The sequence below is a fragment of the Rattus norvegicus genome, chromosome 16, assembly GCF_021556685.1.
Source record: "Rattus norvegicus strain SHRSP/BbbUtx chromosome 16, alternate assembly SHRSP_T2T, whole genome shotgun sequence".
Taxonomy (NCBI): domain Eukaryota; kingdom Metazoa; phylum Chordata; class Mammalia; order Rodentia; family Muridae; genus Rattus; species Rattus norvegicus.
In genome coordinates, this window is record NC_141549.1 from 53,456,686 (window position 1) to 53,470,635 (window position 13,950).

Below are 13,950 nucleotides of genomic sequence, written 5' to 3' on the forward strand. Positions count from 1 at the left end.
TGCTGTGATTCTTACGGCTGTGACAAAGGGTTTATTTTGGCTCATGGGTTGCAGGGATGTAATCCACCATGGTATGGAAGGATATCGTCAGGAGGGGGAGGCAGCTGAACTCATCACACAGAGTCAGGAAGCAGAGAGAGAGAGACGAAGCCTGGTGCTCCATCCAGGATCCCAATCCAGGGAAAGATGCTGCCTACATTCAGAGTCAGGTCGTCCTACCTGAGCTACACCTCTCCAGAAACTCTCTCACAGACACACCCAGAGCTAAATCTCCTATGTGGCTCCAACCCAGTCAAGTTGACAACAAAGATTATGTGATTACCTACCTATAAGGCAGTTATGAGAACGAACTCGGTCAGTTCCCCTACAGTTGCTGGCCAACCAGTGTTTTGTCTATAATGTCACTAATCAGTACCTCTCCATCCCTTTTCGGGATAGTGACAGTTTTCTATACGTGGTTTCAATTTTGCAAAGTCGTCAGACAGGACATGTTGTATCATATAAAAGTTTTTTTCTGGAACATTCTACTTCCAAACATGTCCAGTAAAGTTCAAAGGGCTCTTTTTCCCTCTGGACATGGCAATCGTTTTTGTTTGTTTGTTTTGGATTGTTTTACGTGGCATATGTGTTTATTTAAATCTCACCCTCATAGAGGAGTCATTCAAGCATGGATCAGTCAACAATGGTTACTATGGCTGCAAGGAGGAAGTGGAACACAAGCCTCCTAGCAGTGTTTACAACAGTCAGTGGTCTCTAAGGTTAACAACAGCTGAGGTTAACTGTGGCTGTTATTAGGTGTCTGTAGGCTATTAGACAAGAAGGCCAGAAAACTGGGTCAAAAGCCACAGCCACGTCCTTCCCAAAGAAATCCCAGTGTGCCTCATCACACCGGAAGAAGCCCTCCAACCTTCAGTGCCCCTCCCCACTCCCCCGAAAGATACAACACAGGTATTCAGCACACAGGTGACCTTCTATCGTGGGTTTCACTTGAGTCCGTCTTTAAGCTCCACATTGTATGAAGATTTTGAGTGGGGTGAGGACAGATGGCTCTGCTTTCTGGATTATCTGCAAGAATCATGCCTAGTTTACTAACAGCTCCCTTGCAATGTCCTTCCGTGACAGTTTCTGGACAGTTGTTTCTCTCTCTTTTTATAATGGTGCCAATCCCATTAATAAGAGCCCCAACTTCATGATCTCATTACCTTGAAGAAGATCCCCCTCCTAGCTACATCATACGAGGGATGAGGATTTCAACATGGGTCAGGAGAAGGAAAGGATCCATGATAGACCCTACATTAAATGTAGATACCTATATTTAAATACATATAATCTCTGAGATCATTAGTAACTTTCCAGATACGAGGAAGTGACAAATCTTGAAATGAGACAAGGCTGTATTGTCTTGATACAACCACAAGGGTCTTTGTCTGAAGGAGGCAAAGGATTTGGATGGGAGGTGCTAAGTTCATAGGGAACTCGGGGTGGATCAGTCAAAAACTAAGGAATGCTGACAGCTCCTAGATGCTTAAAGAAGCAAGGAATGAATGCACTGTCCTCTGGAACCTCCAGAGGCAATCAAGCCAGGATCTTTGGCCCTGAGAGATTCATGTCTAACCCTCTGGCCTCCATAAATATGACATCATAAATCTGGGTTAGTTAAATCCACTAAGTTTATGGTAATTTCTTAGAGAAGCATTAGAAAATATGGATTATGAGTGTTTTGGCTGAATGTATATGTGTGCACCACATGCATTCAGTGCCTGTGGAGGTCAGAAGAAGATCTCGGATTCCCTAGAACTGTTACAGACAGTTGCGAGCCACTGTGTGGGTGCTGGGAATTGAACCCAGGTGCTCTGTGAAAATAAGTTCTCTTAACCACTGAACCATCTTTCTAGCCCCAAACCACGGTTAGCACCAACCACAATGACATTCAGAAGGAGGAAATGTTTCAAAAAAGTCCATGATGATAGGAACCAAGACTGTATTCATGAGCTGGAAGTAAGTAGGAAGGCCATGAAAACTTGAAGGAACGATAGTTCTAAAACAGAGATATGCCAAGGAAAACATCTACTTGGAGGATACTTTCGGGAAATCAACACGTGATACAAACCTCTAGTCTCATACCTGGGACCAGAGAAACCATGAGGTTTTTTTCCAACTTTTAAAATGGTGCTGTGTTTATTAATTGCACATGGTGTCTGGCATATTGCATTATCATATAGACAAAGGGAACGCTAAATCCAAACACAATGTTTTGAGGACAAAAGTTTTCGTGGTGGTTTAGCTGTGCTTCTTTACCACGTGTGTAGTTTAGCTAGGAGACAGGTCTACAGGCACCAAGAGGGTTATTTAGATTGAATTAGCTCTGAACACGCCTGTCGGGGACTGGTCTGATTGAGGTGGGGAAACCCACCTGAAGTAGGGGCTTCCACACCCTGGGCTTAGGTCCTAGACCACATGAAAGCAGGAAGCTGGCTGAGCGGGGACATTCGCTACTCTCCTTCCTGACTGTGGATGTGCTGTGACCACCTGCTCCATCTGCACCTGATTGACTTCACCCGATGAGCTTTTCCCTCAACCCTGAGCCAAAATGAACCCTTCCTTCCTGAGATGCTTTCCTTAGGAGGCATTAACAGCAGGAAAAATAAGGTGCCATCCTAGAGTGATCGTGTGTGTGTGTGTGTGTGTGTGTGTGTGTGTGTGTGTGTATGTATATGTTTGTATATGTGTGTGTGACTATGAATATGTTTGTATATGTGTATGTATGTGTGAATGTGTATATGTATGTGTGAATATGTGTATGTTTGTATATTTGTGTATATGTGTGTATGTTTGTATATGTGTGTATGTGTGTGCATATGTTTATATATGTGTATATGTGTATTTGTATGAGTATATACTTGTATATGTGTGTGTGTGCAAATATGTGTTTGTATATATGTATGTATATGTGTATATATGTTTGTATAAGTGTGTATGTGTGAATGTGTGTGTATGTACTTATATGTGTGTGTGAATGTGTATATGCATCTGTGTGTATGTGTTCGTTTGTATATGTGTATATGAATGAATGTGTATATGTATATATGCGTGTATATGTGTGTATGTGTGGGTGTATGTGTATTTGTATATGTGTATATACATGTATGTGTGTACATGCATGTGTAAATATGTGAATGATTATATATATGTATGTATATGTGTGTTTGTTTGTATACGTGTATGTGTGAATATGTGTATATTCTTGTGTGTGTGTGTGTGTGTGTGTGTGCATGCACAATGATTGCATATGTTCATGCAGGTGTGTGCATGCAGGTATTCCCAAATGAATAATGCAAACACATGGAAGGCCAGAGCTGGCTTTGAGTATCTTTCCAGGTTTCCCTCCAGTGCACTTCTTAAGGCTAGAGCTCACCAATTACACTATATTGGCTGGCCAATGAGTGACAGAGATCCACCTACACCCACCTTCTCCACACACCCAGTTCAGGGTTCTACTCACATATGGTTATGCCCTGCTTTTATGTGGGTGATGGGTATCCAGATTCAGGTCACATGCTTGTTTATCAGGGACTTTACTCACTGAGCCATCTCCTTAAGTCACAGCCTAGTTTTCAAAAGTTCCCAATTCCAAAGGGTAGTTGGGAGGGTGTGTGAGTATGTCTGTGTGTGCGTGTTTATAATATCTTAACATTTAGAGCACACTATATACAAGGACAAATTGGCTACCATTTGACTTCTTTTCCACAGCACTGAATCAGAAAGAACACCAGGGAACATTCTAGAACACTACAAGGAAAGGATTGTAACCCGAGAATTATATATACAGCCAAGATATCCTTTGTAACAGTGACAGGTATTTGCAGACATGCAACGACTTGGAGGTTTGAGCACGTACAGAGGAATCTGGGGACATAACTGGGGCACAAATTGACATCCACGTATGAACGTGATGGAGTGACAGAAACCAGACCTTGCCCTCCATCTGATGGACAAAATATGTGTGAGACGTTTCTGATAGTTGTCAGGCTACAGCTGTCTGAGAAGGTGAGTCACATGGCTAATCCAGCTGACAGCCAAGGGACCGTGTATCCACTGAGCAACTGGAAAGTGTGTCTGCCTGAGCCCAGCAGACTCCCCAAGATGGGCAACGATGGGGATCTGAGGGGTTGGTTGAGCTTGAAGGACAGAAGACAGGACAGGAGAGGAGTGCCACACAGAGACAGCAACAAAGTTCTGGAGATCATCCTTGAGGTAGCAGCTGAATGCTGATCATGGCATGTCTCCAGGGAAACCAGAACAGCTGGAGAAAGATGTGCCTTGGGGCAGAGGAATAATGAGTTCTGAGGACCATAATGAGTTGGAACTAGGATTCCACCAAGCCAGTTCTGGAAAATGTAATTGAAAAGTCTCAGAGGAATTTGGCCTTCGTATTATCCCTGGACTAACACTGTTCTTTCTCTGAGAAAGCATAAAATCAAGCTTCAGAAAAACCAACCGACCAGTCAAACTGCTCCAAGTAACTTCACTGCTAGAACCAATCTCAAGAATAACCAGGCAAATATGAATACTTCCGGCACTGGACAGCTGCTGGTCAGAGTGCAGAGAGTAAGTGCCTGGGAGTGTTCAGTCTGAAGGGAGACATCCGAGTCGCTCCATCTTTCCCTGTATGGCTCCAGGAATATTGTGGAACATGGGGCAGAAAGCTTGTGAGAGCCAGAGGTTGAAGGACGCTGAAGTAAAGCGGTATCTTGTGGAGGTGACAGAGCCCTGCATTCATCCACTCACAGCAGCCTCGGCTGCCTCCACAGACCTGCAAACACCCAAGCTGGTCAGCAGTCCAGCACTGCACAGAGAGAAGAGGGTCAGGACGCCCCACACCTAGCTGAGCAGTCATTGACTGCCAGTGACTGTCGGGAAAAGGAGAGTTATTTCCCTAAGTAGTGTGGCCACAGGCGGGTTGATTCCTTACCCCCTTGCACACATGGGCAACACTAACTAGGCTCATTGGGTTATAAAATAATAAAATAATAATAAGAAAACAGGTAGTTGTGGATATGATGGAGGGAAAGCCAGGGGGAATGGTGCAGATGTGATTGAAATACACTGTATTTGTATATAAAATATCAAATTATCCATTGTTAAAGAAGCAGAAAAAATACCTTGTAGTAATGTGGGGGAAAGCAATTGTAGAACACAATAAAAACAACAGATGAGAGCATCCACAGCTACTATAACCATATTATGTCTAAAAAGGTACTACTGGGGTGTCTAGTTACACACTTTATTTGTGCCGAACTCCTAATTCCACTGCGGTTTAACACCTGAACTTTGCCAGCTCCTTTTTACCTTTGCACACAGCATAGTGAAGGGAATGGTCACACGGGGCATGTCCAGTGTCCAGGTAAGACACATAATATCCCAAGCCTCCTCGTCCTCCTCGTCCTCGTCCTCCTCCTCTCTCTCTCTCCTGTCTCTCCCCCTCTCCCCCTGTGTGTGTCTCTTTCTGTCTCTGTCTGTCTCTCCCTCTCTTCCCCCATGCATGTGTCTGTCTCTCTCCCTCCCCTATGTGTGTGTATCTGTCTGTCTTCCTATCTCTGTCTGTCTCCCTCTCTCCTCCCCCACCACGTGTGTGTGTGTCTCTCTCTCTTCTTTTCCCCCTTATCGTGTGTTTCTGTCTCTGTCTTTCTCTTCTCTTCTCTTTTGTGTGTGTTTGTCTGTCTCTCTGTCTCTGTGTGTGTGTGCCTGCCCCTCTCTCTCTCTCCCTCTCTCCCTCTCTCTCCCTACCCCCAACACACTGTTTCCCCAGACATAGTCTTCTGCCTCATCACAGGCTCAGAGACCAAGTGCCAGGCGGTCATGAATGGAACGCCTCTGAAACCATAACCTCAAATAAATCGTCCTCCATCATCAGCTGTTCTCTCAGGTTTACATCATGGCAATAAAGAATTCTTACTACCGCTACTCATAACCATCATCTCCATTCATTTAATGAATACTAAGTTAATGTGATGAACTATATGGGAAAATTGACAGAACCTAATGGCATTTAAGATACAGGGCTCCCAACACAACTGTGAAAACTGTCCAACTGTGTTGGGTTCTGGGTGTGCCTACGAGGGAGTTTCTTAATTAGGTTAACTGACATTGGAAAAGCTATCCTAAATGTGGGGGCATCATTCCAAGAGCATCGATCTAGCCTGTGTAAAGGGGAAAGCTTGCTCTTCCTGCTTCCTGAGGTTGATGTGATGTGACCAGCTGCTTCAAGCCCCTGTTGCTTTGATTTACCTACCATAATGGAGGTGGATGGTCCCCTTGCAGTGTGAGCCAAGATGAACCCTTCCTTCTTTAATTTGTCTTGGTTGGGTATTTTATCACAGAGTGATAAAAGTAACCGATAACTGGTATCCGGGAACGAAAGCTCTTTCCCATTTTCCGCCCTTAGGGACACTCTATATGACACCCTCATAGCTGGCTTCTATGATTCTGATATCATACAATGTTGCTCAGTCCGCTACTGTATTGTTGCAGCAATAATGGTGGCTATGACAGTGACCACGACAATGAAAACATGAGCTCTAAGTTCAAATCAGGAAACACCGAAGAGCAACTGAGTAGCATCTTGTTGACCCCATCTACTTGGGAAGAACTTGAGCCAACACTACCTAGTAGCCATCCCTGACTGACTGAATGCCTCATGGCCTTCCTGATAGCCCTTCCCTCAAGGACAAGAGGTCCTCAGACACTTGTAGTCCCTGTAGTTAGTGTGTTTGTTGAGTATCATTGAATTCATCACAGATCTGTTTCCGTACAACACTAGATTTCTTGAAGGCTGTGCACTAATCAGGCTATTCCACTGTCTGAAACCCTTTGGTGAGTCTTCCCCCACTCTAGAATGAAGTCCAGTGTTGCACACAAGGAAACCCATCAAGGCCCCACCTTCCTTTCCATTTTCCACACTTCTCCCGACCCCTTGCTGTGTTCCGTTCACACCAAGTTCTGCAATCTTCCCAAAGGAGCCCTGTTTTCCCTTACCTCAGGATGCCCCCTCATGCTGTTCACTTGAGTCTGAACTTCTCTTCCTTTCTCATGCCATGTATAGATCTGACTTGTCCCTCTGCCCTCAGAAGTTCGTCACTATTCACAGGAAGACTTGTTCATGACATTAGGATCAAGCGTGTCCTTGGGTCAGAAGGCATGTGACCGTCTGTGCCCCCTCATTCTGCACTATCTCCACCCTCAGCTGAATTGCAAGCTTCGTCCTGACAATGCTATGAATTGGGTTATATTTCACAGAGTTTATAGCCTGAAGTTCTGTCCTCCACAATGGAGCCTTATTTGGAGAAAAGTCTTTACAGATAAATGGTAGTCACCAGAGTGGTCTGTAGTCCAATCTCACTGACATCCTTTAAAAGGACACCCACCCCATAAGAGGACAAGGCTGTGTCAAAATGAAGGTATAGATGCTTTGATGAGCCAAGAAACACTAAAAATGAACAGAAAGTACTGGAAACAAGGGTTGGGCGTGGGGCAGATCTTCTTTCACAGTTTTCAGGAGGGACGAAGCCACTTACATACTGATCTCGGACTTCCAACCTCCAGAACTAATGTCAATGTGCTGCTGAAGCCACTCAGTGGTAATTTAGCATCCTTGGAAACCAATACAGGCAACGTTTCTTCATTATTTTTGGCCATTTGTACCTTCAGATTAGCATAGCAACTGGAATAAAAATTAAATTCAAATTTATAAGAAAAACAAACAAACAATAACAACAAACTTTATACTGTGGACATGAAGAGAGGCTGAGGCTCCTGCCCCACTAAGGATCCCAGCTCACAGAGAAGACAATTCAGCGTGTAGTTAACTCCGGGCCAGAGACACAGAGGCTCACACCAATGTGAGTGCCAACCTCCTAACTCAGATGGGGTGGAGAGGGCTGGGCAGCCAACCCAGAATTCTGAGACCTGAATCTTGCAATGCAAATTAGGTCAAGCAGAAAAGAGAACTGGATCAGAGGGAAGTGACTGTGAATCTGAGTGATTTACCGTAGAGATGAGTGGGAACCTATCAACAGAGGTCTTTTAAGGGACGAGTGGGAACCTATCAGCAGAGGTCTTTTATGGGATCAGTGGGAACCTATCAGCAGAGGTCTTTTATGGGATCGGTGGGAACCTATCAGCAGAGGTCTTTTATGGGATCGGTGGGAACCTATCAGCAGAGGTCTTTTATGGAATCAGTGGGAACCTATCAGCAGAGGTCTTTTATGGAATCAGTGGGAACCTATCAGCAGAGGTCTTTTATGGGATGCATGGGAACCTATCAATCAGGAGAGGTCTTATAGAAGCATGCTGAGTCTGGAAGCCAATGATAAATTTATAGTAAAGGGATAGGGATGGTCAGCCCTCAGTTTTAGCATGTTCTCCCAGGCAAGGTGAACATGCGTCGCCGCCAGTAGGCTCATTGTTCTTTGTGGACATTATAAGTCGGAGGGAGTTTTATCAACCTAAAATCCCAAGAGGTGTCTAAATCCCAGAAGATGGCCTTGCATGGGAAAGCAGTAACATAGAAAAGGAGTAACTGTCCATAGCCCAACTCCTGCTTTGCCCTTTCCGTAGGCGGTCCCACTGCTTCAGCAGATGTGATGTGCTGCTATATTTAAATCCTAGCTACCTCATTCCCTCCTAGAATTGGCCCTAAATTCTTGGAAGTTGGCACAAACCACACATCTGTCATCATTCCTCAAAGCCACAAGCTTGAAACGTATAGTTCTGCAACACTGGAGAGAAAAGCCAAGCGCATCTGTACAATGTTTCTGTTCCCGTTTACGGTTCTCTACTTTGTTAAAGCAGAGTGGTAGTGTGAAGCTCGGAGATCAGCATGGAGACTCCAAGGTCAGGCAGGATCCCAGAGGACATAAGCCACTGCAGCACAACCCTCCACGGGAGACAGGAGATGGATCTGAGCGGGACCGTAACGGCCCAGGGTTCTGGAGAAAGGGTTGGTTGAGGGAGCTTCAACCCCGGATACCTCACACATGAGGAAGGTAGGAGTTGACTATCTCCCTGCTCCCAACATGGCTCCATAAAGCCATCTTCCCCAGCATCAATCCTAGTAATAATTTATGTGACAGTTTTCAGGCTTCTCTCTTTGTTTGATCTTATAAGGCTCCCCTCCTCTCTACAGTCCCTGAGTATGTAGATGAAGCAGCTTCCAACACCTCTGACAAGGTCAATGGTACATTGTCACAGAAACCTCGTTGCAGAGAACCTAGCCACCTCCCTAGGGACATAAATACCTCCCCCACCCCTATAAACCGAACCAGTTCTCTGAAGATGTTCCTGGGCATGGTTTTTTGCCTGAGATCCTGCATTGGATTCACTTGTGTCCCTAGGAAGAAGTGGACACAAGATAGCAGAATTGTGGCTCCTCCTCCCCAGAAGCTCTCTCCCACAGCAGAAGGTACCTATTAGTAACATTATCTATTGGGGTCGAGACCTCTTGGTTGTATTATGTTTTTATCACTTCTCAGACAATGTCTGGCTGTCTTGAATGATATCCTCAAGACAGACAATAAAAACCAGGAGATATAACTTATCGTGCAGGGCAAACAAAAATGACCAGGTCTGCCCACTGTGTGTGAGAGTGTACTCACCAGCCCAGTGAAACCCTGGGTCACCCCTGAATCCACCAGTGGGGCTTCTGCATCTGCAAACACCTGGCCTTGTGGGCAGTGAGAAGGGTGTGCCCCGGCACCGCAGGCATTTGCAGAACTCACTCGCCCCTGCAGACCCCAAATGTCAGAGGACTCATTTGCTGACCTTTAGCTGATGGCAGAGGCTGCTGTTGACATTTGAACAGCACTGGCACACGTCTCACAGGGATATCCTTCAGAGGTACACAGAGCAGCTGCTGAACTGGTGGCTCACCACAGAGCAAGCCATTCACCACCAATGTGGAAAGAACTAGACACTGACTGAGTGAAATTTCCCACTGTTCTAGGTGGGCTTTGATGGGCTTATCTTCTAATTCCTCTCCCAAACCTTTGGGAGGTACTGCCGCTGATGCAGTAGAGATGAGACATCCGGTTCCTTGCTGGTAGATGCTGATTTTCAGCAGTGAGAGGTGGAGTTTGCCTATTCCTAGGATGCTCATTAGCAAAGTCAGGTAGCGTGTGGGCGGTGTCAGCATCTTCCTCCAGCTGACCCTGGGAATCCGCTCTGTGCAGAGAATATTGAATCATCTCCTCCCTCCTGTTACCAGGACCTTATTCAAAACCCTGGAAGAATTGGAAGGGAAATGACAGAAAATTGGGGTTCTGTGACTGCCTTCATGCATACTTCTTTGTCAGTCACTACAAAGCAAGACATCAGAAGGGAAGTCCAAGGCTACAGTTTAAATCTCCTGTGGCTGCTGTAACCAAGAGCTGCAACCACAATCTTGCAACAAGACAGGAATTCTATCCCAGTCTCGGGGACATAAATCCAAACTCAGCGTGTGGGTGCCGTGCCTCCTCCAGAGAATGCCACTTTCTAATTCTGGCTTCTCATAGCTTCAGAATGAGCTTTGGTTTAGCTCCGGGTAAATCACTGTATAATCTTACAAACTCAGATGGCTCCAGGAGCCATAATACGATAGAACATGGGCTCCATTTACAGGAGCTACTTCTGACCTTAGATGAACTGATGTTGATAGCAGAGATGGGCTGAATGTTCTGTTGGCACATCTTTCTAATTTTCAAGAGAAGAGGAATTCATTTTTGTGTGCATGAGTGTGTGTGTGATGGGGGTGGTGGGGCAATCACATAGATGCACATATAGGGACCAGAGGACACATCAGGAATTATTTCTCAGATACTGTTTACCTTTCTCTGTCAGGCCTGGGATAGAGTGTCTGTCCTTTCTTGCAGATGCTGGGTTGTGGCTCTTGGTTAGAGCAGCCAACCACAAGAGACTCGAGTTCTCACCAATTCAGACGCAGTGTCTTGCTGGCCTGGTTAAGCTGGGTGGTCCCTGGGCCTCAGGAAATCTCACCTGGCCCCACCCCTCAGAGCTTAGATTACAAGTGCATACCACTATGCTTGTTTTGTTTTTGTTTTTGTTTTTTATGAGCCCTAGGGATCCAATTCAGATCCCACCTGGGGTTTGCTAGAACTTAACCTACTTAGCCATATCTCCGGCTCAATAATTTTTATCTTTGAAAACTGCATGGCCCAAATGAAATGTATTTGTGCACCTGGTTTTTAGACCTTGGACTAAGGTTCAGATAGAACCATGTGGTAAGGTTAGAGACCTGCGGGTCCATTGCTCTTCTCTGAATGCACTAAATATTTCTATTGTCAACACTTCTGAGAAATGGCCAGTTCTGGGGACAGGGATCTAGGAAGGAACAGGCAGGGCCTCGAGAGACTCAACCTGAAGCACGGGCTATGTTCTGCTCAAAGCCTACTTCACCCTTCAGTCCGTCATGGCGTAAGCCTGGCTACTGGGTTCTAGGAAAGCAAGCTGGGAGCTCGAATCTTCGATCTGTTCAGCCCGAGGAAGAAGTCTAAAGGGCTCTACAGCTCCCTTTCTCAAAATTTATCAAGATCTTGCCAAAAGTGTTAGTGGAATTTTAGAGGTGGGTGGCTGGGGTGAAGTAGGGTAGAAGGGAAGAAGATAGCACATGCTCCTCCCTCAAGGTATGAATGGTGGCAGCCTTATGCTGCCAGAGCCATGACCATCTCTGCAATACCAGTGGCTGAGAGCATTGTCATGAAACTCAGGAACAGAGAAGAGCCAAGACTCAGAGTCCTGAGGAGTCTCCTCCTGAACCCATGTGGCATGGCCTCCAGAGAACTCCAGGACATATCTGAAAGGTGCTTTGGGTCCTGAACACCATGTGACACAGCCTCCGGGGAATGCCACAAAATATTTGAAAGTTTCTATGAGTGCTTCAACTCCACGCATGGTAGACGGAGTTATAAAATCGTTTGTGACTGAGGTACTGATGGATATGGTTCCTTGGCTATATTCAGAAGTGGAAGAAGCAAATCCTTTGACTGAACGTTAGGAAGGATGCGAATATTTGTCTAGTCCTTTAGTATATAAAATAATCCATTGATCTTATCAGGAAACCTTCGGACTAACCTCAAGTAGAAGACATTATGGGCCCTGTGATCCCATTACGCAAAGACTCTGACTCAGCAAGTCTCCATAACTACCCTGAGGTACCTAAGGCCATACAGACAATCAGACACAAAACTGGGAAACAAACCCGAAGGGAAGTTAAATAAAAGAAAGCTCAGGGAATGGCAGCTTGCAATTTTTAGGGAGTCAATTTTCCAGAAGTTTTCCTAGAAAGTTAGAAGCTGTGGGGACGTTCCCTAAGACTAGAACTTCTGACACATGAACAAGACCATGAAAGAAGAATGGACTTCTCTTTGGATTCTATACCTCACTGGCCTTGGGGGTTATAAGAAAGGATGAGGACCAGCTGGGACTTCCCGTGTTCCCTTTAGTACTAAGAAGGAAGGTGGGCTTTGTCTCAGGGTCTGAACCCTGAGGGCTGCTTGCTTTTTTTTTTTTTTTTGGCTTGGCTTGGCTTGGCTTGGCTTGGCTCAGCTCATGGAAAAAGACATTCCTCTCTCGTCTAACATTCTAGACCAAAGGTGAGCACATGCTTCTATTACCCACCCCTCCTATTGGCCTCATCCATTCGCCTTCTCACACTACACTGCAGGCAGGCATGAAATGAAGATTCTTATGCATAGACCTTCCCAATAAAATGCACCATCACAAGTGGGTCCAAGAAGGCTAAATTCTCGTACAAGAACACTTGCCTGACGCAGTCTTGCGAGTCGGGCAACTCAACAGTCCGTGACTCCATGGTTTACCTAGCTGTCCGCTCACTCGTCGCTCAGAGCTCAAGAATTCCTCCACAATAGCCCAGGTTCAGAAGAGCTTTCTTTCAGAAACATCAAGGAAGATTCTTTCCTCTCCCACTAAAAGAGCAACCATTTGTTTCTTCTTAGACTAGCAAAGGTCACTTCTTTGCACACCTGTGTCCCGCTTTGCGGCTTCATTCTTAACACTAGTGTTTTTAGTGTGGACACTCATCTGTATTGTTTTACTTTGACTCAGAAACTATAGTTTTTGTGATCTTCAGGTTGGAATTCTTCTATTGTCTCCCAGCCGCTGGAGTCTTACTTAAGTCCTATTGTGTAGAATTCGTCCAAGTTGGTCCAGCGCCCTGTGCTTCTGATCCAGGAAGATTGGAAGAGCTTTCAGGATCCCACCTCCAGCCAGCTTGAGGCCCTTTCTAACTCTGCGCTTCTACGGCTTGGGTGGGTGAATAAGCACCCACTGCTTACCCAAGTCAGGAAAGTCCGCTCAGGTCAAAGAACACCAGGTCTGACCCTTGGGATCTGGATCTTAATTCAGCCTGGAGGATAATCACCTCTAATAAAAAGGCTTCGCCGTTTGTCCCAGGGGTTCAGGGTAGGAAGGCAGATCTGCCAGGTTTAGTTAGTAGTACGACTCCCACTCTCACCAATCAGCTTTCCTGTGAATGGAGGCCTAAACTAGCTACCAGGTTCTTAACTACCCGAAGAACTTTCCTCAGCCAATTGGGCCAAACATTGTGAAGGCCCACGTGCTTCTCCCTGGATCCACATCCTCCAAGCGTCTGTTGAGAAGGAAAGAGGCACGGCAAATGGGTGGGATTTGGGTTCGGGTTCCTCTGTTCAGCTTGAATTGTCTGCAGCTCTTTCCCTGTTTGTCGGAGTTACCTGAGCCACGGAAAGAGCTTGTGCCTAACAGTGGGGAAAGGAACTCGTTCCAAATTCTCCTGTGAAGCTGGCTGTTCACCATCACCCAGGGTGCATGAAACTGCTGTGAGATAATTTAACACTAATTATGTACATGCAAATTAAGAATAAACATCTCCCACTACATTCAATCTCTCTCTGTGTA

At 45.6% G+C, this 13,950-nt stretch overlaps 1 protein-coding gene and 1 long non-coding RNA gene across 1 annotated transcript; both read left to right on the plus strand.

The window, feature by feature from the left end:
• Positions 1-13,950, plus strand: part of Erich1 (glutamate-rich 1) — a gene marked incomplete at its 5' end in the record, with an annotated part of 52,793,804 nt that overhangs the window by 22,586,126 nt on the left and 30,193,728 nt on the right.
• LOC134482380 (uncharacterized) lies at positions 737-5,960 on the plus strand. Its single transcript, XR_015639905.1, has 2 exons — positions 737-948; positions 3,751-5,960. It is a non-coding gene; the product is annotated as an uncharacterized LOC134482380 (long non-coding RNA).